Source organism: Crinia signifera, chromosome 3, assembly GCF_055691185.1.
Source record: "Crinia signifera chromosome 3, ASM5569118v1, whole genome shotgun sequence".
Classification (NCBI taxonomy): domain Eukaryota; kingdom Metazoa; phylum Chordata; class Amphibia; order Anura; family Myobatrachidae; genus Crinia; species Crinia signifera.
Window position 1 is genome coordinate 337,256,974 of NC_139219.1, and position 26,838 is coordinate 337,283,811.

The 26,838-nt window shown below is 37.2% G+C and overlaps 12 non-coding genes across 12 annotated transcripts; all 12 read right to left on the reverse strand.

The window, feature by feature from the left end:
- Window positions 1–546: 546 nt before the first annotated feature.
- Window positions 547–620, reverse strand: TRNAN-GUU (transfer RNA asparagine (anticodon GUU)). Its single transcript has one exon. It is a non-coding gene; the product is annotated as a tRNA-Asn (tRNA).
- Window positions 621–1,566: 946 nt separating this feature from the next.
- On the reverse strand, window positions 1,567–1,640 carry TRNAN-GUU (transfer RNA asparagine (anticodon GUU)). The gene has a single exon. It is a non-coding gene; the product is annotated as a tRNA-Asn (tRNA).
- Window positions 1,641–3,483: 1,843 nt separating this feature from the next.
- On the reverse strand, window positions 3,484–3,557 carry TRNAN-GUU (transfer RNA asparagine (anticodon GUU)). Its single transcript has one exon. It is a non-coding gene; the product is annotated as a tRNA-Asn (tRNA).
- Window positions 3,558–4,436: 879 nt separating this feature from the next.
- Window positions 4,437–4,510, reverse strand: TRNAN-GUU (transfer RNA asparagine (anticodon GUU)). Its single transcript has one exon. It is a non-coding gene; the product is annotated as a tRNA-Asn (tRNA).
- A 436-nt stretch (window positions 4,511–4,946) lies between these two features.
- On the reverse strand, window positions 4,947–5,020 carry TRNAN-GUU (transfer RNA asparagine (anticodon GUU)). Its single transcript has one exon. It is a non-coding gene; the product is annotated as a tRNA-Asn (tRNA).
- A 436-nt stretch (window positions 5,021–5,456) lies between these two features.
- On the reverse strand, window positions 5,457–5,530 carry TRNAN-GUU (transfer RNA asparagine (anticodon GUU)). Its single transcript has one exon. It is a non-coding gene; the product is annotated as a tRNA-Asn (tRNA).
- A 1,844-nt stretch (window positions 5,531–7,374) lies between these two features.
- Window positions 7,375–7,448, reverse strand: TRNAN-GUU (transfer RNA asparagine (anticodon GUU)). The gene has a single exon. It is a non-coding gene; the product is annotated as a tRNA-Asn (tRNA).
- An 880-nt stretch (window positions 7,449–8,328) lies between these two features.
- TRNAN-GUU (transfer RNA asparagine (anticodon GUU)) lies at window positions 8,329–8,402 on the reverse strand. The gene has a single exon. It is a non-coding gene; the product is annotated as a tRNA-Asn (tRNA).
- Window positions 8,403–9,286: 884 nt separating this feature from the next.
- Window positions 9,287–9,360, reverse strand: TRNAN-GUU (transfer RNA asparagine (anticodon GUU)). Its single transcript has one exon. It is a non-coding gene; the product is annotated as a tRNA-Asn (tRNA).
- A 10,338-nt stretch (window positions 9,361–19,698) lies between these two features.
- Window positions 19,699–19,772, reverse strand: TRNAN-GUU (transfer RNA asparagine (anticodon GUU)). Its single transcript has one exon. It is a non-coding gene; the product is annotated as a tRNA-Asn (tRNA).
- An 884-nt stretch (window positions 19,773–20,656) lies between these two features.
- TRNAN-GUU (transfer RNA asparagine (anticodon GUU)) lies at window positions 20,657–20,730 on the reverse strand. Its single transcript has one exon. It is a non-coding gene; the product is annotated as a tRNA-Asn (tRNA).
- A 5,593-nt stretch (window positions 20,731–26,323) lies between these two features.
- Window positions 26,324–26,397, reverse strand: TRNAN-GUU (transfer RNA asparagine (anticodon GUU)). The gene has a single exon. It is a non-coding gene; the product is annotated as a tRNA-Asn (tRNA).
- Between the last annotated feature and the right edge of the window lie 441 nt (window positions 26,398–26,838).

A 26,838-nucleotide genomic window follows, 5' to 3' on the forward strand; every position in this document is an offset into this window, starting at 1 on the left:
AGAGATTTAGTAAAACTGTTCATCCATTAAAGAACAAAGAAACACATTGGTACAAACACTAAAATGTGCTTCAATGGTTTCCTAAAAACTTACCTAATTAACTACTTTTAAGAGGAATTGTATCAGAGAAGTCTAGATATACTGCATAACAAGAGGTGGTTTTATGTTTTAACTTGTCTACCTAAGGTTCTTCAAAATATGATCACAAGGTCAAAAATATCCCTGGGTGGGATTAAACCACAAACCTTTGAGATAGAAACCAAATGTGCTGACTGATTGTTCCAAGTCAACAAAATAAGACTAGATTCAAGTTAGTACCATAAAAAAATTCCTAGACATAGATTTAATAGTCATTATTTTAAAGAGCTTTTGTAAGATTCTTTATCTACTGAAGAACAGAGGAGAAACATTGGTACTTTCTGATGAAGACTGAAGCTTTCAGGAGCTTCTGTGACTTAAGATCAGGAACACTATACCACAAGAGGTGATTTAATGTTTTAACTTGTCAACATCTAGTTCTCCAAAATGTGACCAAAAAGTCGATTACGTCCCTGGGTGGGATTGAACCACCAACCTTTCGGTTAACAGCCGAACGCGCTAACCGATTGCGCCACAGAGACCCCTCTAAAGTTGTATCAAATTAGTGATCTAAAAATGATTTAATGAAATATGTGTAAAAGGCCAACATCTTGAGATCTTTTGTAAAAATCTTCCTCCATTGAAGAACAAAAAAACAAATTGGTACTTTCGTGTCAAGAGGTAAGCTTTCAGGAGCTGAAGCTGTTTATATGATTAGCAGAGTGGTGCAGCGGAAGCGTGCTGGGCCCATAACCCAGAGGTCGATGGATCGAAACCATCCTCTGCTTTTTTAAAGAGCTTTTGTAAGATTCTTTATCTACTGAAGAACAGAGGAGAAACATTGGTACTTTCTGATGAAGAGTGAAGCTTTCAGGAGCTTCTGTGACTTAAGATCAGGAACACTATACCACAAGAGGTGATTTAATGTTTTAACTTGTCAACATCTAGTTCTCCAAAATGTGACCAAAAAGTCGATTACGTCCCTGGGTGGGATTGAACCACCAACCTTTTGGTTAACAGCCGAACGCGCTAACCGATTGCGCCACAGAGACCCCTCTAAAGTTGTATCAAATTAGTGATCTAAAAATGATTTAATGAAATATGTGTAAAAGGCCAACATCTGGAGATCTTTTGTAAAAATCTTCCTCCATTGAAGAACAAAAAAAAAAATTGGTACTTTCGTGTCAAGAGGTAAGCTTTCAGGAGCTGAAGCTGTTTATATGATTAGCAGAGTGGTGCAGCGGAAGCGTGCTGGGCCCATAACCCAGAGGTCGATGGATCGAAACCATCCTCTGCTTTTTTAAAGAGCTTTTGTAAGATTCTTTATCTACTGAAGAACAGAGGAGAAACATTGGTACTTTCTGATGAAGAGTGAAGCTTTCAGGAGCTTCTGTGACTTAAGATCAGGAACACTATACCACAAGAGGTGATTTAATGTTTTAACTTGTCAACATCTAGTTCTCCAAAATGTGACCAAAAAGTCGATTACGTCCCTGGGTGGGATTGAACCACCAACCTTTCGGTTAACAGCCGAACGCGCTAACCGATTGCGCCACAGAGACCCCTCTAAAGTTGTATCAAATTAGTGATCTAAAAATGATTTATTGAAATATGTGTAAAAGGCCAACATCTGGAGATCTTTTGTAAAACTCTTCCTCCATTGAAGAACAAAAAAACAAATTGGTACTTTCTTGTCAAGAGGTAAGCTTTCAGGAGCTGAAGCTGTTTATATGATTTGCAGAGTGGCGCAGCGGAAGCGTGCTGGGCCCATAACCCAGAGGTCGATGGATCGAAACTATCCTCTGCTATCTTTGTTTTTTTATAATTATTTGTTGATTAAACCAATACAAAACTGAGATTAATATTTTGGCTCAGTTCTATCTTTTTTATTATGTTAAAAAAGAGATTTAGTAAAACTGTTCATCCATTAAAGAACAAAGAAACACATTGGTACAAACACTAAAATGTGCTTCAATGGTTTCCTAAAAACTTACCTAATTAACTACTTTTAAGAGGAATTGTATCAGAGAAGTCTAGATATACTGCATAACAAGAGGTGGTTTTATGTTTTAACTTGTCTACCTAAGGTTCTTCAAAATATGATCACAAGGTCAAAAATATCCCTGGGTGGGATTAAACCACAAACCTTTGAGATAGAAACCAAATGTGCTGACTGATTGTTCCAAGTCAACAAAATAAGACTAGATTTAAGTTAGTACCATAAAAAAATCCTAGACATAGATTTAATAGTCATTATTTTAAAGAGCTTTTGTAAGATTCTTTATCTACTGAAGAACAGAGGAGAAACATTGGTACTTTCTGATGAAGACTAAAGCTTTCAGGAGCTTCTGTGACTTAAGATAAGGAACACTATACCACAAGAGGTGATTTAATGTTTTAACTTGTCAACATCTAGTTCTCCAAAATGTGACCAAAAAGTTTATTACGTCCCTGGGTGGGATTGAACCACCAACCTTTCGGTTAACAGCCGAACGGGCTAACCGATTGTGCCACAGAGACCCCTCTAAAGTTGTATCAAATTAGTGATCTAAAAATGATTTATTGAAATATGTGTAAAAGGCCAACATCTGGAGATCTTTTGTAAAACTCTTCCTCCATTGAAGAACAAAAAAACAAATTGGTACTTTCTTGTCAAGAGGTATGCTTTCAGGAGCTGAAGCTGTTTATATGATTAGCAGAGTGGCGCAGCGGAAGCGTGCTGGGCCCATAACCCAGAGGTCGATGGATCGAAACCATCCTCTGCTATCTTTGTTTTTTTATAATTATTAGTTGATTAAACCAATACAAAACTGAGATTAATATTTTGGCTCAGTTCTATCTTTTTTATTATGTTAAAAAAGAGATTTAGTAAAACTGTTCATCCATTAAAGAACAAAGAAACACATTGGTACAAACACTAAAATGTGCTTCAATGGTTTCCTAAAAACTTACCTAATTAACTACTTTTAAGAGGAATTGTATCAGAGAAGTCTAGATATACTGCATAACAAGAGGTGGTTTTATGTTTTAACTTGTCTACCTAAGGTTCTTCAAAATATGATCACAAGGTCAAAAATATCCCTGGGTGGGATTAAACCACAAACCTTTGAGATAGAAACCAAATGTGCTGACTGATTGTTCCAAGTCAACAAAATAAGACTAGATTCAAGTTAGTACCATAAAAAAATTCCTAGACATAGATTTAATAGTCATTATTTTAAAGAGCTTTTGTAAGATTCTTTATCTACTGAAGAACAGAGGAGAAACATTGGTACTTTCTGATGAAGAGTGAAGCTTTCAGGAGCTTCTGTGACTTAAGATCAGGAACACTATACCACAAGAGGTGATTTAATGTTTTAACTTGTCAACATCTAGTTCTCCAAAATGTGACCAAAAAGTCAATTACGTCCCTGGGTGGGATTGAACCACCAACCTTTCGGTTAACAGCCAAACGCGCTAACCGATTGCGCCACAGAGACCCCTCTAAAGTTGTATCAAATTAGTGATCTAAAAATGATTTATTGAAATATGTGTAAAAGGCCAACATCTGGAGATCTTTTGTAAAACTCTTCCTCCATTGAAGAACAAAAGAACAAATTGGTACTTTCTTGTCAAGAGGTATGCTTTCAGGAGCTGTTTATATGATTAGCAGAGTGGCGCAGCGGAAGCGTGCTGGGCCCATAACCCAGAGGTCGATGGATCGAAACCATCCTCTGCTATCTTTGTTTTTTTATAATTATTAGTTGATTAAACCAATACAAAACTGAGATTAATATTTTGGCTCAGTTCTATCTTTTTTATTATGTTAAAAAAGAGATTTAGTAAAACTGTTCATCCATTAAAGAACAAAGAAACACATTGGTACAAACACTAAAATGTGCTTCAATGGTTTCCTAAAAACTTACCTAATTAACTACTTCTAAGAGGAATTGTATCAGAGAAGTCTAGATATACTGCATAACAAGAGGTGGTTTTATGTTTTAACTTGTCTACCTAAGGTTCTTCAAAATATGATCACAAGGTCAAAAATATCCCTGGGTGGGATTAAACCACAAACCTTTGAGATAGAAACCAAATGTGCTGACTGATTGTTCCAAGTCAACAAAATAAGACTAGATTCAAGTTAGTACCATAAAAAAATTCCTAGACATAGATTTAATAGTCATTATTTTAAAGAGCTTTTGTAAGATTCTTTATCTACTGAAGAACAGAGGAGAAACATTGGTACTTTCTGATGAAGACTGAAGCTTTCAGGAGCTTCTGTGACTTAAGATCAGGAACACTATACCACAAGAGGTGATTTAATGTTTTAACTTGTCAACATCTAGTTCTCCAAAATGTGACCAAAAAGTCGATTACGTCCCTGGGTGGGATTGAACCACCAACCTTTCGGTTAACAGCCGAACGCGCTAACCGATTGCGCCACAGAGACCCCTCTAAAGTTGTATCAAATTAGTGATCTAAAAATGATTTATTGAAATATGTGTAAAAGGCCAACATCTGGAGATCTTTTGTAAAAATCTTCCTCCATTGAAGAACAAAAAAACAAATTGGTACTTTCGTGTCAAGAGGTAAGCTTTCAGGAGCTGAAGCTGTTTATATGATTAGCAGAGTGGTGCAGCGGAAGCGTGCTGGGCCCATAACCCAGAGGTCGATGGATCGAAACCATCCTCTGCTTTTTTAAAGAGCTTTTGTAAGATTCTTTATCTACTGAAGAACAGAGGAGAAACATTGGTACTTTCTGATGAAGAGTGAAGCTTTCAGGAGCTTCTGTGACTTAAGATCAGGAACACTATACCACAAGAGGTGATTTAATGTTTTAACTTGTCAACATCTAGTTCTCCAAAATGTGACCAAAAAGTCGATTACGTCCCTGGGTGGGATTGAACCACCAACCTTTCGATTAACAGCCGAACGCGCTAACCGATTGCGCCACAGAGACCCCTCTAAAGTTGTATCAAATTAGTGATCTAAAAATGATTTAATGAAATATGTGTAAAAGGCCAACATCTGGAGATCTTTTGTAAAAATCTTCCTCCATTGAAGAACAAAAAAACAAATTGGTACTTTCGTGTCAAGAGGTAAGCTTTCAGGAGCTGAAGCTGTTTATATGATTAGCAGAGTGGTGCAGCGGAAGCGTGCTGGGCCCATAACCCAGAGGTCGATGGATCGAAACCATCCTCTGCTTTTTTAAAGAGCTTTTGTAAGATTCTTTATCTACTGAAGAACAGAGGAGAAACATTGGTACTTTCTGATGAAGAGTGAAGCTTTCAGGAGCTTCTGTGACTTAAGATCAGGAACACTATACCACAAGAGGTGATTTAATGTTTTAACTTGTCAACATCTAGTTCTCCAAAATGTGACCAAAAAGTCGATTACGTCCCTGGGTGGGATTGAACCACCAACCTTTCGGTTAACAGCCGAACGCGCTAACCGATTGCGCCACAGAGACCCCTCTAAAGTTGTATCAAATTAGTGATCTAAAAATGATTTATTGAAATATGTGTAAAAGGCCAACATCTGGAGATCTTTTGTAAAACTCTTCCTCCATTGAAGAACAAAAAAACAAATTGGTACTTTCTTGTCAAGAGGTAAGCTTTCAGGAGCTGAAGCTGTTTATATGATTAGCAGAGTGGTGCAGCGGAAGCGTGCTGGGCCCATAACCCAGAGGTCGATGGATCGAAACCATCCTCTGCTATCTTTGTTTTTTTATAATTATTTGTTGATTAAACCAATACAAAACTGAGATTAATATTTTGGCTCAGTTCTATCTTTTTTATTATGTTAAAAAAGAGATTTAGTAAAACTGTTCATCCATTAAAGAACAAAGAAACACATTGGTACAAACACTAAAATGTGCTTCAATGGTTTCCTAAAAACTTACCTAATTAACTACTTTTAAGAGGAATTGTATCAGAGAAGTCCAGATATACTGCATAACAAGAGGTGGTTTTATGTTTTAACTTGTCTACCTAAGGTTCTTCAAAATATGATCACACGGTCAAAAATATCCCTGGGTGGGATTAAACCACAAACCTTTGAGATAGAAACCAAATGTGCTGACTGTTTGTTCCAAGTCAACAAAATAAGACTAGATTCAAGTTAGTACCATAAAAAAATTCCTAGACATAGATTTAATAGTTATTATTTTAAAGAGCTTTTGTAAGATTCTTTATCTACTGAAGAACAGAGGAGAAACATTGGTACTTTCTGATGAAGAGTGAAGCTTTCAGGAGCTTCTGTGACTTAAGATCAGGAACACTATACCACAAGAGGTGAGTTAATGTTTTAACTTGTCAACATCTAGTTCTCCAAAATGTGACCAAAAAGTTTATTACGTCCCTGGGTGGGATTGAACCACCAACCTTTCGGTTAACAGCCGAACGGGCTAACCGATTGCGCCACAGAGACCCCTCTAAAGTTGTATCAAATTAGTGATCTAAAAATGATTTATTGAAATATGTGTAAAAGGCCAACATCTGGAGATCTTTTGTAAAACTCTTCCTCCATTGAAGAACAAAAAAACAAATTGGTACTTTCTTGTCAAGAGGTATGCTTTCAGGAGCTGAAGCTGTTTATATGATTAGCAGAGTGGCGCAGCGGAAGCGTGCTGGGCCCATAACCCAGAGGTCGATGGATCGAAACCATCCTCTGCTATCTTTGTTTTTTTATAATTATTAGTTGATTAAACCAATACAAAACTGAGATTAATATTTTGGCTCAGTTCTATCTTTTTTATTATGTTAAAAAAGAGATTTAGTAAAACTGTTCATCCATTAAAGAACAAAGAAACACATTGGTACAAACACTAAAATGTGCTTCAATGGTTTCCTAAAAACTTACCTAATTAACTACTTTTAAGAGGAATTGTATCAGAGAAGTCTAGATATACTGCATAACAAGAGGTGGTTTTATGTTTTAACTTGTCTACCTAAGGTTCTTCAAAATATGATCACAAGGTCAAAAATATCCCTGGGTGGGATTAAACCACAAACCTTTGAGATAGAAACCAAATGTGCTGACTGATTGTTCCAAGTCAACAAAATAAGACTAGATTCAAGTTAGTACCATAAAAAAATTCCTAGACATAGATTTAATAGTCATTATTTTAAAGAGCTTTTGTAAGATTCTTTATCTACTGAAGAACAGAGGAGAAACATTGGTACTTTCTGATGAAGAGTGAAGCTTTCAGGAGCTTCTGTGACTTAAGATCAGGAACACTATACCACAAGAGGTGATTTAATGTTTTAACTTGTCAACATCTAGTTCTCCAAAATGTGACCAAAAAGTCAATTACGTCCCTGGGTGGGATTGAACCACCAACCTTTCGGTTAACAGCCGAACGCGCTAACCGATTGCGCCACAGAGACCCCTCTAAAGTTGTATCAAATTAGTGATCTAAAAATGATTTATTGAAATATGTGTAAAAGGCCAACATCTGGAGATCTTTTGTAAAACTCTTCCTCCATTGAAGAACAAAAGAACAAATTGGTACTTTCTTGTCAAGAGGTATGCTTTCAGGAGCTGTTTATATGATTAGCAGAGTGGCGCAGCGGAAGCGTGCTGGGCCCATAACCCAGAGGTCGATGGATCGAAACCATCCTCTGCTATCTTTGTTTTTTTATAATTATTAGTTGATTAAACCAATACAAAACTGAGATTAATATTTTGGCTCAGTTCTATCTTTTTTATTATGTTAAAAAAGAGATTTAGTAAAACTGTTCATCCATTAAAGAACAAAGAAACACATTGGTACAAACACTAAAATGTGCTTCAATGGTTTCCTAAAAACTTACCTAATTAACTACTTTTAAGAGGAATTGTATCAGAGAAGTCTAGATATACTGCATAACAAGAGGTGGTTTTATGTTTTAACTTGTCTACCTAAGGTTCTTCAAAATATGATCACAAGGTCAAAAATATCCCTGGGTGGGATTAAACCACAAACCTTTGAGATAGAAACCAAATGTGCTGACTGATTGTTCCAAGTCAACAAAATAAGACTAGATTCAAGTTAGTACCATAAAAAAAAATCCTAGACATAGATTTAATAGTCATTATTTTAAAGAGCTTTTGTAAGATTCTTTATCTACTGAAGAACAGAGGAGAAACATTGGTACTTTCTGATGAAGAGTGAAGCTTTCAGGAGCTTCTGTGACTTAAGATCAGGAACACTATACCACAAGAGGTGATTTAATGTTTTAACTTGTCAACATCTAGTTCTCCAAAATGTGACCAAAAAGTCAATTACGTCCCTGGGTGGGATTGAACCACCAACCTTTCGGTTAACAGCCGAACGCGCTAACCGATTGCGCCACAGAGACCCCTCTAAAGTTGTATCAAATTAGTGATCTAAAAATGATTTATTGAAATATGTGTAAAAGGCCAACATCTGGAGATCTTTTGTAAAACTCTTCCTCCATTGAAGAACAAAAAAACAAATTGGTACTTTCTTGTCAAGAGGTAAGCTTTCAGGAGCTGAAGCTGTTTATATGATTTGCAGAGTGGCGCAGCGGAAGCGTGCTGGGCCCATAACCCAGAGGTCGATGGATCGAAACTATCCTCTGCTATCTTTGTTTTTTTATAATTATTTGTTGATTAAACCAATACAAAACTGAGATTAATATTTTGGCTCAGTTCTATCTTTTTTATTATGTTAAAAAAGAGATTTAGTAAAACTGTTCATCCATTAAAGAACAAAGAAACACATTGGTACAAACACTAAAATGTGCTTCAATGGTTTCCTAAAAACTTACCTAATTAACTACTTTTAAGAGGAATTGTATCAGAGAAGTCTAGATATACTGCATAACAAGAGGTGGTTTTATGTTTTAACTTGTCTACCTAAGGTTCTTCAAAATATGATCACAAGGTCAAAAATATCCCTGGGTGGGATTAAACCACAAACCTTTGAGATAGAAACCAAATGTGCTGACTGATTGTTCCAAGTCAACAAAATAAGACTAGATTTAAGTTAGTACCATAAAAAAATCCTAGACATAGATTTAATAGTCATTATTTTAAAGAGCTTTTGTAAGATTCTTTATCTACTGAAGAACAGAGGAGAAACATTGGTACTTTCTGATGAAGACTGAAGCTTTCAGGAGCTTCTGTGACTTAAGATAAGGAACACTATACCACAAGAGGTGATTTAATGTTTTAACTTGTCAACATCTAGTTCTCCAAAATGTGACCAAAAAGTCGATTACGTCCCTGGGTGGGATTGAACCACCAACCTTTCAGTTAACAGCCGAACGCGCTAACCGATTGCGCCACAGAGACCCCTCTAAAGTTGTATCAAATTAGTGATCTAAAAATGATTTATTGAAATATGTGTAAAAGGCCAACATCTGGAGATCTTTTGTAAAACTCTTCCTCCATTGAAGAACAAAAAAACAAATTGGTACTTTCTTGTCAAGAGGTAAGCTTTCAGGAGCTGAAGCTGTTTATATGATTAGCAGAGTGGCGCAGCGGAAGCGTGCTGGGCCCATAACCCAGAGGTCGATGGATCGAAACCATCCTCTGCTATCTTTGTTTTTTTTATAATTATTTGTTGATTAAACCAATACAAAACTGAGATTAATATTTTGGCTCAGTTCTATCTTTTTTATTATGTTAAAAAAGAGATTTAGTAAAACTGTTCATCCATTAAAGAACAAAGAAACACATTGGTACAAACACTTAAATGTGCTTCAATGGTTTCCTAAAAACTTACCTAATTAACTACTTTTAAGAGGAATTGTATCAGAGAAGTCTAGATATACTGCATAACAAGAGGTGGTTTTATGTTTTAACTTGTCTACCTAAGGTTCTTCAAAATATGATCACAAGGTCAAAAATATCCCAGGGTGGGATTAAACCACAAACCTTTGAGATAGAAACCAAATGTGCTGACTGATTGTTCCAAGTCAACAAAATAAGACTAGATTCAAGTTAGTACCATAAAAAAATTCCTAGACATAGATTTAATAGTCATTATTTTAAAGAGCTTTTGTAAGATTCTTTATCTACTGAAGAACAGTGGAGAAACATTGGTACTTTCTGATGAAGAGTGAAGCTTTCAGGAGCTTCTGTGACTTAAGATCAGGAACACTATACCACAAGAGGTGATTTAATGTTTTAACTTGTCAACATCTAGTTCTCCAAAATGTGACCAAAAAGTCGATTACGTCCCTGGGTGGGATTGAACCACCAACCTTTCGGTTAACAGCCGAACGCGCCACAGAGACCCCTCTAAAGTTGTATCAAATTAGTGATCTAAAAATGATTTATTCTTTAAATATCCCTGGGTGGGATTAAACCACAAACCTTTGAGATAGAAACCAAATGTGCTGACTGATTGTTCCAAGTCAACAAAATAAGACTAGATTCAAGTTAGTACCATAAAAAAATTCCTAGACATAGATTTAATAGTCATTATTTTAAAGAGCTTTTGTAAGATTCTTTATCTACTGAAGAACAGAGGAGAAACAATGGTACTTTCTGATGAAGAGTGAAGCTTTCAGGAGCTTCTGTGACTTAAGATCAGGAACACTATACCACAAGAGGTGATTTAATGTTTTAACTTGTCAACATCTAGTTCTCCAAAATGTGACCAAAAAGTCGATTACGTCCCTGGGTGGGATTGAACCACCAACCTTTCGGTTAACAGCCGAACGCGCCACAGAGACCCCTCTAAAGTTGTATCAAATTAGTGATCTAAAAATGATTTATTCTTTAAATATCCCTGGGTGGGATTAAACCACAAACCTTTGAGATAGAAACCAAATGTGCTGACTGATTCTTCCAAGTCAACAAAATAAGACAAGATTCAAGTTAGTACCATAAAAAAATTCCTAGACATAGATTTAATAGTCATTATTTTAAAGAGCTTTTGTAAGATTCTTTATCTACCGAAGAACAGAGGAGAAACATTGGTACTTTCTGATGAAGAGTGAAGCTTTCAGGAGCTTCTGTGACTTAAGATCAGGAACACTATACCACAAGAGGTGATTTAATGTTTTAACTTGTCAACATCTAGTTCTCCAAAATGTGACCAAAAAGTCGATTACGTCCCTGGGTGGGATTGAACCACCAACCTTTCGGTTAACAGCCGAACGCGCCACAGAGACCCCTCTAAAGTTGTATCAAATAAGTGATCTAAAAATGATTTATTGAAATATGTGTAAAAGGCCAACATCTGGAGATCTTTTGTAAAACTCTTCCTCCATTGAAGAACAAAAAAACAAATTGGTACTTTCTTGTCAAGAGGTAAGCTTTCAGGAGCTGAAGCGGTTTATATGATTAGCAGAGTGGCGCAGCGGAAGCGTGCTGGGCCCATAACCCAGAGGTCTATGGATCGAAACCATCGTCTGCTATCTTTGTTTTTTTTATAATTATTTGTTGATTAAACCAATACAAAACTGAGATTAATATTTTGGCTCAGTTCTATCTTTTTTATTATGTTAAAAAAGAGATTTAGTAAAACTGTTCATCCATTAAAGAACAAAGAAACACATTGGTACAAACACTAAAATGTGCTTCAATGTTTTCCTAAAAAACTTACCTAATTAACTACTTTTAAGAGGAATTGTATCAGAGAAGTCTAGATATACTGCATAACAAGAGGTGGTTTTATGTTTTAACTTGTCTACCTAAGGTTCTTCAAAATATGATCACAAGGTCAAAAATATCCCTGGGTGGGATTAAACCACAAACCTTTGAGATAGAAACCAAATGTGCTGACTGATTGTTCCAAGTCAACAAAATAAGACTAGATTCAAGTTAGTACCATAAAAAAATTCCTAGACATAGATTTAATAGTCATTATTTTAAAGAGCTTTTGTAAGATTCTTTATCTACTGAAGAACAGAGGAGAAACATTGGTACTTTCTGATGAAGAGTGAAGCTTTCAGGAGCTTCTGTGACTTAAGATCAGGAACACTATACCACAAGAGGTGATTTAATGTTTTAACTTGTCAACATCTAGTTCTCCAAAATGTGACCAAAAAGTCGATTACGTCCCTGGGTGGGATTGAACCACCAACCTTTCGGTTAACAGCCGAACGCGCCACAGAGACCCCTCTAAAGTTGTATCAAATTAGTGATCTAAAAATGATTTATTGAAATATGTGTAAAAGGCCAACATCTGGAGATCTTTTGTAAAACTCTTCCTCCATTGAAGAACAAAAAAACAAATTGGTACTTTCTGTCAAGAGTTAAGCTTTCAGGAGCTGAAGCTGTTTATATGATTAGCAGAGTGGCGCAGCAGAAGCGTGCTGGGCCCATAACCCAGAGGTCGATGGATCGAAACCATACTCTGCTATCTTTGTTTTTTTATAATTATTTGTTGATTAAACCAATACAAAACTGAGATTAATATTTTGGCTCAGTTCTCTCTTTTTTATTATGTTAAAAAAGAGATTTAGTAAAACTGTTCATCCATTAAAGAACAAAGAAACACATTGGTACAAACACTAAAAGGTGCTTCAATGGTTTCCTAAAAACTTACCTAATTAACTACTTTTAAGAGGAATTGTATCAGAGAAGTCTAGATATACTGCATAACAAGAGGTGGTTTTATGTGTTATACTGCATAACAAGAGGTGGTTTTAACTTGTCTACCTAAGGTTCTTCAAAATATGATCACAAGGTCAAAAATATCCCTTGGTGGGATTAAACCACAAACCTTTGAGATAGAATCCAAATGTGCTGACTGATTGTTCCAAGTCAACAAAATAAGACTAGATTCAAGTTAGTACCATAAAAAAATTCCTAGACATAGATTTAATAGTCATTATTTTAAAGAGCTTTTGTAAGATTCTTTATCTACTGAAGAACAGAGGAGAAACATTGGTAGTTTCTGATGAAGAGTGAAGCTTTCAGGAGCTTCTGTGACTTAAGATCAGGAACACTATACCACAAGAGGTGATTTAATGTTTTAACTTGTCAACATCTAGTTCTCCAAAATGTGACCAAAAAGTCGATTACGTCCACTGGGTGGGATTGAACCACCAACCTTTCGGTTAACAGCCGAACGCGCTAACCGATTGCACCACAGAGACCCCTCTAAAGTAGTATCAAATTAGTGATCTAAAAATGATTTATTGAAATATGTGTAAAAGGCCAACATCTGGAGATCTTTTGTAAAACTCTTCCTCCATTGAAGAACAAAAAAACAAATTGGTACTTTCTTGTCAAGAGGTAAGCTTTCAGGAGCTGAAGCTGTTGATATGATTAGCAGAGTGGCGCAGCGGAAGCGTGCTGGGCCCATAACCCAGAGGTCGATGGATCGAAACCATCCTCTGCTATCTTTGTTTTTTTATAATTATTTGTTGATTAAACCAATACAAAACTGAGATTAATATTTTGGCTCAGTTCTATCTTTTTTATTATGTTAAAAAAGAGATTTAGTAAAACTGTTCATCCATTAAAGAACAAAGAAACACATTGGTACAAACACTAAAATGTGCTTCAATGGTTTCCTAAAAAACTTACCTAATTAACTACTTTTAAGAGGAATTGTATCAGAGAAGTCTAGATATACTGCATAACAAGAGGTGGTTTTATGTTTTAACTTGTCTACCTAAGGTTCTTCAAAATATGATCACAAGGTCAAAAATATCCCTGGGTGGGATTAAACCACAAACCTTTGAGATAGAAACCAAATGTGCTGACTGATTGTTCCAAGTCAACAAAATAAGACTAGATTCAAGTTAGTACCATAAAAAAATTCCTAGACATAGATTTAATAGTCATTATTTTAAAGAGCTTTTGTAAGATTCTTTATCTACTGAAGAACAGAGGAGAAACATTGTTACTTTCTGATGAAGAGTGAAGCTTTCAGGAGCTTCTGTGACTTAAGATCAGGAACACTATACCACAAGAGGTGATTTAATGTTTTAACTTGTCAACATCTAGTTCTCCAAAATGTGACCAAAAAGTCGATTACGTCCCTGGGTGGTATTGAACCACCAACCTTTCGGTAAACAGCCGAACGCGCCACAGAGACCCCTCTAAAGTTGTATCAAATTAGTGATCTAAAAATGATTTATTGAAATATGTGTAAAAGGCCAACATCTGGAGATCTTTTGTAAAACTCTTCCTCCATTGAAGAACAAAAAAACAAATTGGTACTTTCTTGTCAAGAGGTAAGCTTTCAGGAGCTGAAGCTGTTTATATGATTAGCAGAGTGGCGCAGCGGAAGCGTGCTGGGCCCATAGCCCAGAGGTCGATGGATCGAAACCATCCTCTGCTATCTTTGTTATTTTTATAATTATTTGTGGATTAAACCAATACAAAACTGAGATTAATATTTTGGCTCAGTTCTATCTTTTTTATTATGTTAAAAAAGAGTTTTAGTAAAACTGTTCATCCATTAAAGAACAAAGAAACACATTGGTACAAACACTAATATGTGCTTCAATGGTTTCCTAAAAACTTACGTAATTAACTACTTTTAAGAGGAATTGTATCAGAGAAGTCTAGATATACTGCATAACAAGAGGTGGTTTTATGTTTTAACTTGTCTACCTAAGGTTCTTCAAAATATGATCACACGGTCAAAAATATCCCTGGGTGGGATTAAACCACAAACCTTTGAGATAGAAACCAAATGTGCTGACTGATTGTTCCAAGTCAACAAAATAAGACTAGATTCAAGTTAGTACTGTGAAGATACGGGGTTCTTCAATCACTCAGACACCGAGCAGATGAAACCAAAATATGGTTTATTTTTATCACAGCACACACATGTAGATGAAGACAGGAAAAAGATTCAAATGGTAGCATAAAAACATCCGGGTAGCAAAGTCCTTGTAGCATCACAGTCCAAATAACGAAACTATCACTTATTCCACACAGCAGTGATAGCAGATAAGTCCACACGATACCTAGACAGAGCATAACCTCGTAGTCCAGGACAGTCCATCAAATTCTCTCTCTGGCTTGTGTGCCAGTCATTTTAAAAACTTCTAAATTCCCACGCGTCTCCATACCATCAGTGGGCTTGAACTCAATCTCTATTGGTGGATTCAAGTCAGGTTTATCCCCCCTCCCAGGTACTGCTGCTGCCCCCCCCCCCCTGCTGGGTCAGGCCCCAGAAAGTCTGGAAGGGGCCAGAGATATGCAGAGCAGTGTCAACACAAGATACAAAACACAGTCTGATTACATTATGTCCTGATTACCCCCTGTGAACATTTCCTGTTGATAGCAGGGGAATTGGATCACCCCCTGTGAAGATTGTCCCTCAGCTACCACCCTCCTGTGATAGCAGGAACAAAAGTATGGTAATTGGACATAACCTTTTGGTGAATTCTTTCCTGGGTATTTCCTGTCCGACCATATTTGCTTAACAGCATCTAATACTATGGTACACACAGATATGGGGGATAGAAACATCTGCAGTGAACAAGAGACCTAAAATGTACATTAATTACTGTGGAGTTCTACAGCCTAATACTATATGATCTGGAAATACACACAGACTTGGGGGATAGAAACATCTATGGAGAATAAGAGGGTACAGACGGACTAAAATAGTACATTAATTACTACACCTAATAAAATATCATAATTACAGTCTTACGGTCAGTTTGCTAACCTCACATTCCTTCCCCTACTATTTTAGTTCCTGTACCAAGTTGTTCTGGAACCAATAACAACCTGTTGTGGGATGCAGAGCAGAGAATCTGAGGTTTGGATCTACCACCTGAGTCCCACAGAGTGACATCATACCAAACCCATCTTGTAAAAGGTGGCTGGTTTGCAGAAGCAGCAAGGGCAATATCACAATATAAGTTATGCATGTTAACTAACAAGTGAGTTAGCAATCCCCCATCCTCAAATGTTGGGTACCCCCCCTCTGCAACATCGTAAACTTTCACACCGGGCACACCTATAGGGTGTGCTAATATTTTTGCCTCTGGCACAATGGGGCAGGGAGCAGTTTCCACCTTCCCCTCTTGCCCAAGGAACATCTGCCAAACGGCAGCCCAATATCGGAGCTCTGGCCCTGGCACTTCCGCCACTCTGTCACATCCTTCCTCCCTCAAACCCAAACTAGGGGCATGGCAATTTTCACTATAGCATTTGGTCTCAATGCCCAGGGCTGAGAAGGGACCCTCCATCAGGAACAATGCCGCTGGTGGCTGCAGGGCAAGCTGGTCCACGGCCAGTCCTACCCCCTCAAAAGCCTGGGTCTCACCTGCCGCTTCCTCTGCGCAGTCCTCAGTCTCCAGGATAACCACGTTCCCCAGCTGAATATGCTGGGCAGCCTGAAGCACGACATCATCTGCGACTGGTATGCTTGTGGCCTGGATGTTGTCATATACTCCTCTAACCACGGTGATCTCCTCCTGGACGCAGTCCTCATAGATCCCCTGGCAGCAGGTTAATAATTCTGCATCTCCCACCTCAGTAAAAGAGAAGCTGTAGTGCAGCTCCTCCCAGGGTGCCTGGCTCAGAGGCCTCACTTCCTTCACGTTGGGGATAACCTCCCCCTGCAGAGAACACTGAGCAGCTTCCTCCCTAGGATGGGGGAGAAGCAGTTGCAAACGGTGCCTTTCATCACGCCCCCTGCGACACTGATCTTGCCATGCTGGGGTATCCAGGAGCCCGCGATCAATCGCCTCTTCCTCTGCCACCACGAAGCACTCCTCCAGACACTGCAATTGTTCCCACACACTCAACTGTGCACCGAAATGGAGGATCCATGCCCGATAATCAGCAAATGCATTTGTAGGATCTCCCTGATCATGAAGGATCTGCTGAAGGATTTCCCCGCGAGTGCAGGATTGGATGGGTATACCTCGCAGCTGACATTCTGCTATCAGCTCCTCCATACTCATTTCTTCAAGGGCAGTTAGGGGCCCCCCTGACAACGACCCTTCTCTTGCGGTAACAATTAATTCCGTGGCAGACCCCTCGGTTGTCTGCCCAGATTGCAGTAGCCCCCTTCTAGACCTTTCCTCTGGTTCTATCTGGGGCATCAATTTATTCTGGACTTGTCCTTCAGCCTCAGAATATTTTCCTCTTTGTAGCATCTGGGTAACTGTAGCAATCACTTCCTCTGTAAATTCTACAAACTCTGGCTCCCCCAGCAGATTCCACGAGGTGGCCTCACCTTTACAGTGCAGGAATGCATCCCCCAGGTAACACAACTTGTCCTGTATGCTGGATACTCTCCACCCGCTGATCATCTGCTGAGCTTCTTCCCAGTACTCCCAGATATACTGCATTTTTCTGACAATAAATATCAGATCCGGCTTCCCAGCCTGCCGATACACTGAAGAACCTCCATCCCTGAGCTCCTCTGCTTCAGGGGTCTTGAGGCATGGATTTTCTTTCCTTGGAAACATTTTCCCTTTCCACAGGAATGACACCTGCTCACTTGCTGAACATCACCTTATTGCATTTTCCGTTTCCTTACATACGGTCTGATCCTCTGTTCTCTGTGCTTTCTGTGCTCGATGGTTGGTGTCTGAATGATCCCACTGTCGCTGCCGCCAAATGTGAAGATACGGGGTTCTTCAATCACTCAGACACCGAGCAGATGAAACCAAAATATGGTTTATTTTTATCACAGCACACACATGTAGATGAAGACAGGAAAAAGATTCAAATGGTAGCATAAAAACATCCGGGTAGCAAAGTCCTTGTAGCATCACAGTCCAAATAACGAAACTATCACTTATTCCACACAGCAGTGATAGCAGATAAGTCCACACGATACCTAGACAGAGCATAACCTCTTAGTCCAGGACAGTCCATCAAATTCTCTCTCTGGCTTGTGTGCCAGTCATTTTAAAAACTTCTAAATTCCCACGCGTCTCCATACCATCAGTGGGCTTGCACTCAATCTCTATTGGTGGATTCAAGTCAGGTTTATCCCCCCTCCCCGGTACTTCTGCTGCCCCCCCCCCCCTGCTGGGTCAGGCCCCAGAAAGTCTGGAAGGGGCCAGAGATATGCAGAGCAGTGTCAACACAAGATACAAAACACAGTCTGATTACATTATGTCCTGATTACCCCCTGTGAACATTTCCTGTTGATAGCGGGGGAATTGGATCACCCCCTGTGAAGATTGTCCCTCAGCTACCACCCTCCTGTGATAGCAGGAACAAAAGTATGGTAATTGGACATAACCTTTTGGTGAATTCTTTCCTGGGTATTTCCTGTCCGACCATATTTGCTTAACAGCATCTAATACTATGGTACACACAGATATGGGGGATAGAAACATCTGCAGTGAACAAGAGACCTAAAATGTACATTAATTACTGTGGAGTTCTACAGCCTAATACTATATGATCTGGAAATACACACAGATTTGGGGGATAGAAACATCTATGGAGAATAAGAGGGTACAGATGGACTAAAATAGTACATTAATTACTACACCTAATAAAATATCATAATTACAGTCTTACGGTCAGTTTGCTAACCTCACAAGTACCATAAAAAAATTCCTAGACATAGATTTAATAGTCATTATTTTAAAGAGCTTTTGTAAGATTCTTTATCTACTGAAGAACAGAGGAGAAACATTGGTACTTTCTGATGAAGAGTGCAGCTTTCAGGAGCTTCTGTGACTTAAGATCAGGAACACTATACCACAAGAGGTGATTTAATGTTTTAACTTGTCAACATCTAGTTCTCCAAAATGTGACCAAAAAGTCGATTACGTCCCTGGGTGGGATTGAACCACCAACCTTTCGGTTAACAGCCGAACGCACTAACCGATTGCGCCACAGAGACCCCTCTAAAGTTGTATCAAATTAGTGATCTAAAAATGATTTATTGAAATATGTGTAAAATGCCAACATCTGGAGATCTTTTGTAAAACTCTTCCTCCGTTGAAGAACCAAAAAACAAATTGGTACTTTCTTGTCAAGAGGTAAGCTTTCGGGAGCTAAAGCTGTTTATATGATTAGCAGAGTGGCGCAGCGGAAGCGTGCTGGGCCCATAACCCAGAGGTCGATGGATCGAAACCATCCTCTGCTATCTTTTTTTTTTTTATAATTATTTGTTAATTAAACCAATACAAAACTGAGATTAATATTTTGGCTCAGTTCTATCTTTTTTATTATGTTTAAAAAGAGATTTAGTAAAACTGTTCATCCATTAAAGAACAAAGAAACACATTGGTACAAACACTAAAATGTGCTTCAATGGTTTCCTAAAAACTTACCTAATTAACTACTTTTAAGAGGAATTGTATCAGAGAAGTCTAGATATACTGCATAACAAGAGGTGGTTTTATGTTTTAACTTGTCTACCTAAGGTTCTTCAAAATATGATCACAAGGTCAAAAATATCCCTGGGTGGGATTAAACCACAAACCTTTGAGATAGAAACCAAATGTGCTGACTGATTGTTCCAAGTCAACAAAATAAGACTAGATTCAAGTTAGTACCATAAAAAAAATTCCTAGACATAGATTTAATAGTCATTATTTTAAAGAGCTTTTGTAAGATTCTTTATCTACTGAAGAACAGAGGAGAAACATTGGTACTTTCTGATGAAGAGTGAAGCTTTCAGGAGCTTCTGTGACTTAAGATCAGGAACACTATACCACAAGAGGTGATTTAATGTTTTAACTTGTCAACATCTAGTTCTCCAAAATGTGACCAAAAAGTCAATTACGTCCCTGGGTGGGATTGAACCACCAACCTTTCGGTTAACAGCCGAACGCGCTAACCGATTGCGCCACAGAGACCCCTCTAAAGTTGTATCAAATTAGTGATCTAAAAATGATTTATTGAAATATGTGTAAAAGGCCAACATCTGGAGATCTTTTGTAAAACTCTTCCTCCATTGAAGAACAAAAAAACAAATTGGTACTTTCTTGTCAAGAGGTAAGCTTTCAGGAGCTGAAGCTGTTTATATGATTAGCAGAGTGGCGCAGCGGAAGCGTGCTGGGCCCATAACCCAGAGGTCGATGGATCGAAACTATCCTCTGCTATCTTTGTTTTTTTATAATTATTTGTTGATTAAACCAATACAAAACTGAGATTAATATTTTGGCTCAGTTCTATCTTTTTTATTATGTTAAAAAAGAGATTTAGTAAAACTGTTCATCCATTAAAGAACAAAGAAACACATTGGTACAAACACTAAAATGTGCTTCAATGGTTTCCTAAAAACTTACCTAATTAACTACTTTTAAGAGGAATTGTATCAGAGAAGTCTAGATATACTGCATAACAAGAGGTGGTTTAATGTTTTAACTTGTCTACCTAAGGTTCTTCAAAATATGATCACAAGGTCAAAAATATCCCTGGGTGGGATTAAACCACAAACCTTTGAGATAGAAACCAAATGTGCTGACTGATTGTTCCAAGTCAACAAAATAAGACTAGATTCAAGTTAGTACCATAAAAAAATCCTAGACATAGATTTAATAGTCATTATTTTAAAGAGCTTTTGTAAGATTCTTTATCTACTGAAGAACAGAGGAGAAACATTGGTACTTTCTGATGAAGACTGAAGCTTTCAGGAGCTTCTGTGACTTAAGATAAGGAACACTATACCACAAGAGGTGATTTAATGTTTTAACTTGTCAACATCTAGTTCTCCAAAATGTGACCAAAAAGTCGATTACGTCCCTGGGTGGGATTGAACCACCAACCTTTCGGTTAACAGCCGAACGCGCTAACCGATTGCGCCACAGAGACCCCTCTAAAGTTGTATCAAATTAGTGATCTAAAAATGATTTATTGAAATATGTGTAAAAGGCCAACATCTGGAGATCTTTTGTAAAACTCTTCCTCCATTGAAGAACAAAAAAACAAATTGGTACTTTCTTGTCAAGAGGTAAGCTTTCAGGAGCTGAAGCTGTTTATATGATTAGCAGAGTGGCGCAGCGGAAGCGTGCTGGGCCCATAACCCAGAGGTCGATGGATCGAAACCATCCTCTGCTATCTTTGTTTTTTTTATAATTATTTGTTGATTAAACCAATACAAAACTGAGATTAATATTTTGGCTCATTTCTATCTTTTTTATTATGTTAAAAAAGAGATTTAGTAAAACTGTTCATCCATTAAAGAACAAAGAAACACATTGGTACAAACAATTAAATATGCTTCAATGGTTTCCTAAAAACTTACCTAATTAACTACTTTTAAGAGGAATTGTATCAGAGAAGTCTAGATATACTGCATAACAAGAGGTGGTTTTATGTTTTAACTTGTCTACCTAAGGTTCTTCAAAATATGATCACAAGGTCAAAAATATCCCAGGGTGGGATTAAACCACAAACCTTTGAGATAGAAACCAAATGTGCTGACTGATTGTTCCAAGTCAACAAAATAAGACTAGATTCAAGTTAGTACCATAAAAAAATTCCTAGACATAGATTTAATAGTCATTATTTTAAAGAGCTTTTGTAAGATTCTTTATCTACTGAAGAACAGTGGAGAAACATTGGTACTTTCTGATGAAGAGTGAAGCTTTCAGGAGCTTCTGTGACTTAAGATCAGGAACACTATACCACAAGAGGTGATTTAATGTTTTAACTTGTCAACATCTAGTTCTCCAAAATGTGACCAAAAAGTCGATTACGTCCCTGGGTGGGATTGAACCACCAACCTTTCGGTTAACAGCCGAACGCGCCACAGAGACCCCTCTAAAGTTGTATCAAATTAGTGATCTAAAAATGATTTATTCTTTAAATATCCCTGGGTGGGATTAAACCACAAACCTTTGAGATAGAAACCAAATGTGCTGACTGATTGTTCCAAGTCAACAAAATAAGACTAGATTCAAGTTAGTACCATAAAAAAATTCCTAGACATAGATTTAATAGTCATTATTTTAAAGAGCTTTTGTAAGATTCTTTATCTACTGAAGAACAGAGGAGAAACAATGGTACTTTCTGATGAAGAGTGAAGCTTTCAGGAGCTTCTGTGACTTAAGATCAGGAACACTATACCACAAGAGGTGATTTAATGTTTTAACTTGTCAACATCTAGTTCTCCAAAATGTGACCAAAAAGTCGATTACGTCCCTGGGTGGGATTGAACCACCAACCTTTCGGTTAACAGCCGAACGCGCCACAGAGACCCCTCTAAAGTTGTATCAAATTAGTGATCTAAAAATGATTTATTCTTTAAATATCCCTGGGTGGGATTAAACCACAAACCTTTGAGATAGAAACCAAATGTGCTGACTGATTGTTCCAAGTCAACAAAATAAGACAAGATTCAAGTTAGTACCATAAAAAAATTCCTAGACATAGATTTAATAGTCATTATTTTAAAGAGCTTTTGTAAGATTCTTTATCTACTGAAGAACAGAGGAGAAACATTGGTACTTTCTGATGAAGAGTGAAGCTTTCAGGAGCTTCTGTGACTTAAGATCAGGAACACTATACCACAAGAGGTGATTTAATGTTTTAACTTGTCAACATCTAGTTCTCCAAAATGTGACCAAAAAGTCGATTACGTCCCTGGGTGGGATTGAACCACCAACCTTTCGGTTAACAGCCGAACGCGCCACAGAGACCCCTCTAAAGTTGTATCAAATAAGTGATCTAAAAATGATTTATTGAAATATGTGTAAAAGGCCAACATCTGGAGATCTTTTGTAAAACTCTTCCTCCATTGAAGAACAAAAAAACAAATTGGTACTTTCTTGTCAAGAGGTAAGCTTTCAGGAGCTGAAGCGGTTTATATGATTAGCAGAGTGGCGCAGCGGAAGCGTGCTGGGCCCATAACCCAGAGGTCTATGGATCGAAACCATCGTCTGCTATCTTTGTTTTTTTTATAATTATTTGTTGATTAAACCAATACAAAACTGAGATTAATATTTTGGCTCAGTTCTATCTTTTTTATTATGTTAAAAAAGAGATTTAGTAAAACTGTTCATCCATTAAAGAACAAAGAAACACATTGGTACAAACACTAAAATGTGCTTCAATGTTTTCCTAAAAAACTTACCTAATTAACTACTTTTAAGAGGAATTGTATCAGAGAAGTCTAGATATACTGCATAACAAGAGGTGGTTTTATGTTTTAACTTGTCTACCTAAGGTTCTTCAAAATATGATCACAAGGTCAAAAATATCCCTGGGTGGGATTAAACCACAAACCTTTGAGATAGAAACCAAATGTGCTGACTGATTGTTCCAAGTCAACAAAATAAGACTAGATTCAAGTTAGTACCATAAAAAAATTCCTAGACATAGATTTAATAGTCATTATTTTAAAGAGCTTTTGTAAGATTCTTTATCTACTGAAGAACAGAGGAGAAACATTGGTACTTTCTGATGAAGAGTGAAGCTTTCAGGAGCTTCTGTGACTTAAGATCAGGAACACTATACCACAAGAGGTGATTTAATGTTTTAACTTGTCAACATCTAGTTCTCCAAAATGTGACCAAAAAGTCGATTACGTCCCTGGGTGGGATTGAACCACCAACCTTTCGGTTAACAGCCGAACGCGCCACAGAGACCCCTCTAAAGTTGTATCAAATTAGTGATCTAAAAATGATTTATTGAAATATGTGTAAAAGGCCAACATCTGGAGATCTTTTGTAAAACTCTTCCTCCATTGAAGAACAAAAAAACAAATTGGTACTTTCTGTCAAGAGGTAAGCTTTCAGGAGCTGAAGCTGTTTATATGATTAGCAGAGTGGCGCAGCAGAAGCGTGCTGGGCCCATAACCCAGAGGTTGATGGATCGAAACCATCCTCTGCTATCTTTGTTTTTTTATAATTATTTGTTGATTAAACCAATACAAAACTGAGATTAATATTTTGGCTCAGTTCTCTCTTTTTTATTATGTTAAAAAAGAGATTTAGTAAAACTGTTCATCCATTAAAGAACAAAGAAACACATTGGTACAAACACTAAAAGGTGCTTCAATGGTTTCCTAAAAACTTACCTAATTAACTACTTTTAAGAGGAATTGTATCAGAGAAGTCTAGATATACTGCATAACAAGAGGTGGTTTTATGTGTTATACTGCATAACAAGAGGTGGTTTTAACTTGTCTACCTAAGGTTCTTCAAAATATGATCACAAGGTCAAAAATATCCCTTGGTGGGATTAAACCACAAACCTTTGAGATAGAATCCAAATGTGCTGACTGATTGTTCCAAGTCAACAAAATAAGACTAGATTCAAGTTAGTACCATAAAAAAATTCCTAGACATAGATTTAATAGTCATTATTTTAAAGAGCTTTTGTAAGATTCTTTATCTACTGAAGAACAGAGGAGAAACATTGGTAGTTTCTGATGAAGAGTGAAGCTTTCAGGAGCTTCTGTGACTTAAGATCAGGAACACTATACCACAAGAGGTGATTTAATGTTTTAACTTGTCAACATCTAGTTCTCCAAAATGTGACCAAAAAGTCGATTACGTCCAGTGGGTGGGATTGAACCACCAACCTTTCGGTTAACAGCCGAACGCGCTAACCGATTGCACCACAGAGACCCCTCTAAAGTAGTATCAAATTAGTGATCTAAAAATGATTTATTGAAATATGTGTAAAAGGCCAACATCTGGAGATCTTTTGTAAAACTCTTCCTCCATTGAAGAACAAAAAAACAAATTGGTACTTTCTTGTCAAGAGGTAAGCTTTCAGGAGCTGAAGCTGTTGATATGATTAGCAGAGTGGCGCAGCGGAAGCGTGCTGGGCCCATAACCCAGAGGTCGATGGATCGAAACCATCCTCTGCTATCTTTGTTTTTTTATAATTATTTGTTGATTAAACCAATACAAAACTGAGATTAATATTTTGGCTCAGTTCTATCTTTTTTATTATGTTAAAAAAGAGATTTAGTAAAACTGTTCATCCATTAAAGAACAAAGAAACACATTGGTACAAACACTAAAATGTGCTTCAATGGTTTCCTAAAAAACTTACCTAATTAACTACTTTTAAGAGGAATTGTATCAGAGAAGTCTAGATATACTGCATAACAAGAGGTGGTTTTATGTTTTAACTTGTCTACCTAAGGTTCTTCAAAATATGATCACAAGGTCAAAAATATCCCTGGGTGGGATTAAACCACAAACCTTTGAGATAGAAACCAAATGTGCTGACTGATTGTTCCAAGTCAACAAAATAAGACTAGATTCAAGTTAGTACCATAAAAAAATTCCTAGACATAGATTTAATAGTCATTATTTTAAAGAGCTTTTGTAAGATTCTTTATCTACTGAAGAACAGAGGAGAAACATTGGTACTTTCTGATGAAGAGTGAAGCTTTCAGGAGCTTCTGTGACTTAAGATCAGGAACACTATACCACAAGAGGTGATTTAATGTTTTAACTTGTCAACATCTAGTTCTCCAAAATGTGACCAAAAAGTCGATTACGTCCCTGGGTGGTATTGAACCACCAACCTTTCGGTAAACAGCCGAACGCGCCACAGAGACCCCTCTAAAGTTGTATCAAATTAGTGATCTAAAAATGATTTATTGAAATATGTGTAAAAGGCCAACATCTGGAGATCTTTTGTAAAACTCTTCCTTCATTGAAGAACAAAAAAACAAATTGGTACTTTCTTGTCAAGAGGTAAGCTTTCAGGAGCTGAAGCCGTTTATATGATTAGCAGAGTGGCGCAGCGGAAGCGTGCTGGGCCCATAACCCAGAGGTCGATGGATCGAAACCATCCTCTGCTATCTTTGTTTTTTTATAATTATTTGTTGATTAAACCAATACAAAACTGAGATTAATATTTTGGCTCAGTTCTATCTTTTTTATTATGTTAAAAAAGAGATTTAGTAAAACTGTTCATCCATTTAAGAACAAAGAAACACATTGGTACAAACACTAAAATGTGCTTCAATAGTTTCCTAAAAACTTACCTAATTAACTACTTTTAAGAGGAATTGTATCAGAGAAGTCTAGATATACTGCATAACAAGAGGTGGTTTTATTTTTTAACTTGTCTACCTAAGGTTCTTCAAAATATGATCACAAGGTCAAAAATATCCCTGGGTGGGATTAAACCACAAACCTTTGAGATAGAAACCAAATGTGCTGACTGTTTGTTCCAAGTCAACAAAATAAGACTAGATTCAAGTTAGTACCATAAAAAAATTCCTAGACATAGATTTAATAGTCATTATTTTAAAGAGCTTTTGTAAGATTCTTTATCTACTGAAGAACAAAGGAGAAACATTGGTACTTTCTGATGAAGAGTGAAACTTTCAGGAGCTTCTGTGACTTAAGATCAGGAACACTATACCACAAGAGGTGATTTAATGTTTTAACTTGTCAACATCTAGTTCTCCAAAATGTGACCAAAAAGTCGATTACGTCCCTGGGTGGGATTGAACCACCAACCTTTCGGTTAACAGCCGAACGCGCTAACCGATTGTGCCACAGAGACCCCTCTAAAGTTGTATCAAATTAGTGATCTAAAAATGATTTATTGAAATATGTGTAAAAGGCCAACATCTGGAGATCTTTTGTAAAACTCTTCCTCCATTGAAGAACAAAAAAACAAATTGGTACTTTCTTGTCAAGAGGTAAGCTTTCAGGAGCTGAAGCTGTTTATATGATTAGCAGAGTGGCGCAGCGGAAGCGTGCTGGCCCCATAACCCAGAGGTCGATGGATCGAAACCATCCTCTGCTATCTTTGTTTTTTTATAATTATTTGTTGATTAAACCAATACAAAACTGAGATTAATATTTTGGCTCAGTTCTATCTTTTTTATTATGTTAAAAAAGAGATTTAGTAAAACTGTTCATCCATTAAAGAACAAAGAAACACATTGGTACAAACACTAAAATGTGCTTCAATGGTTTCCTAAAAAACTTACCTAATTAA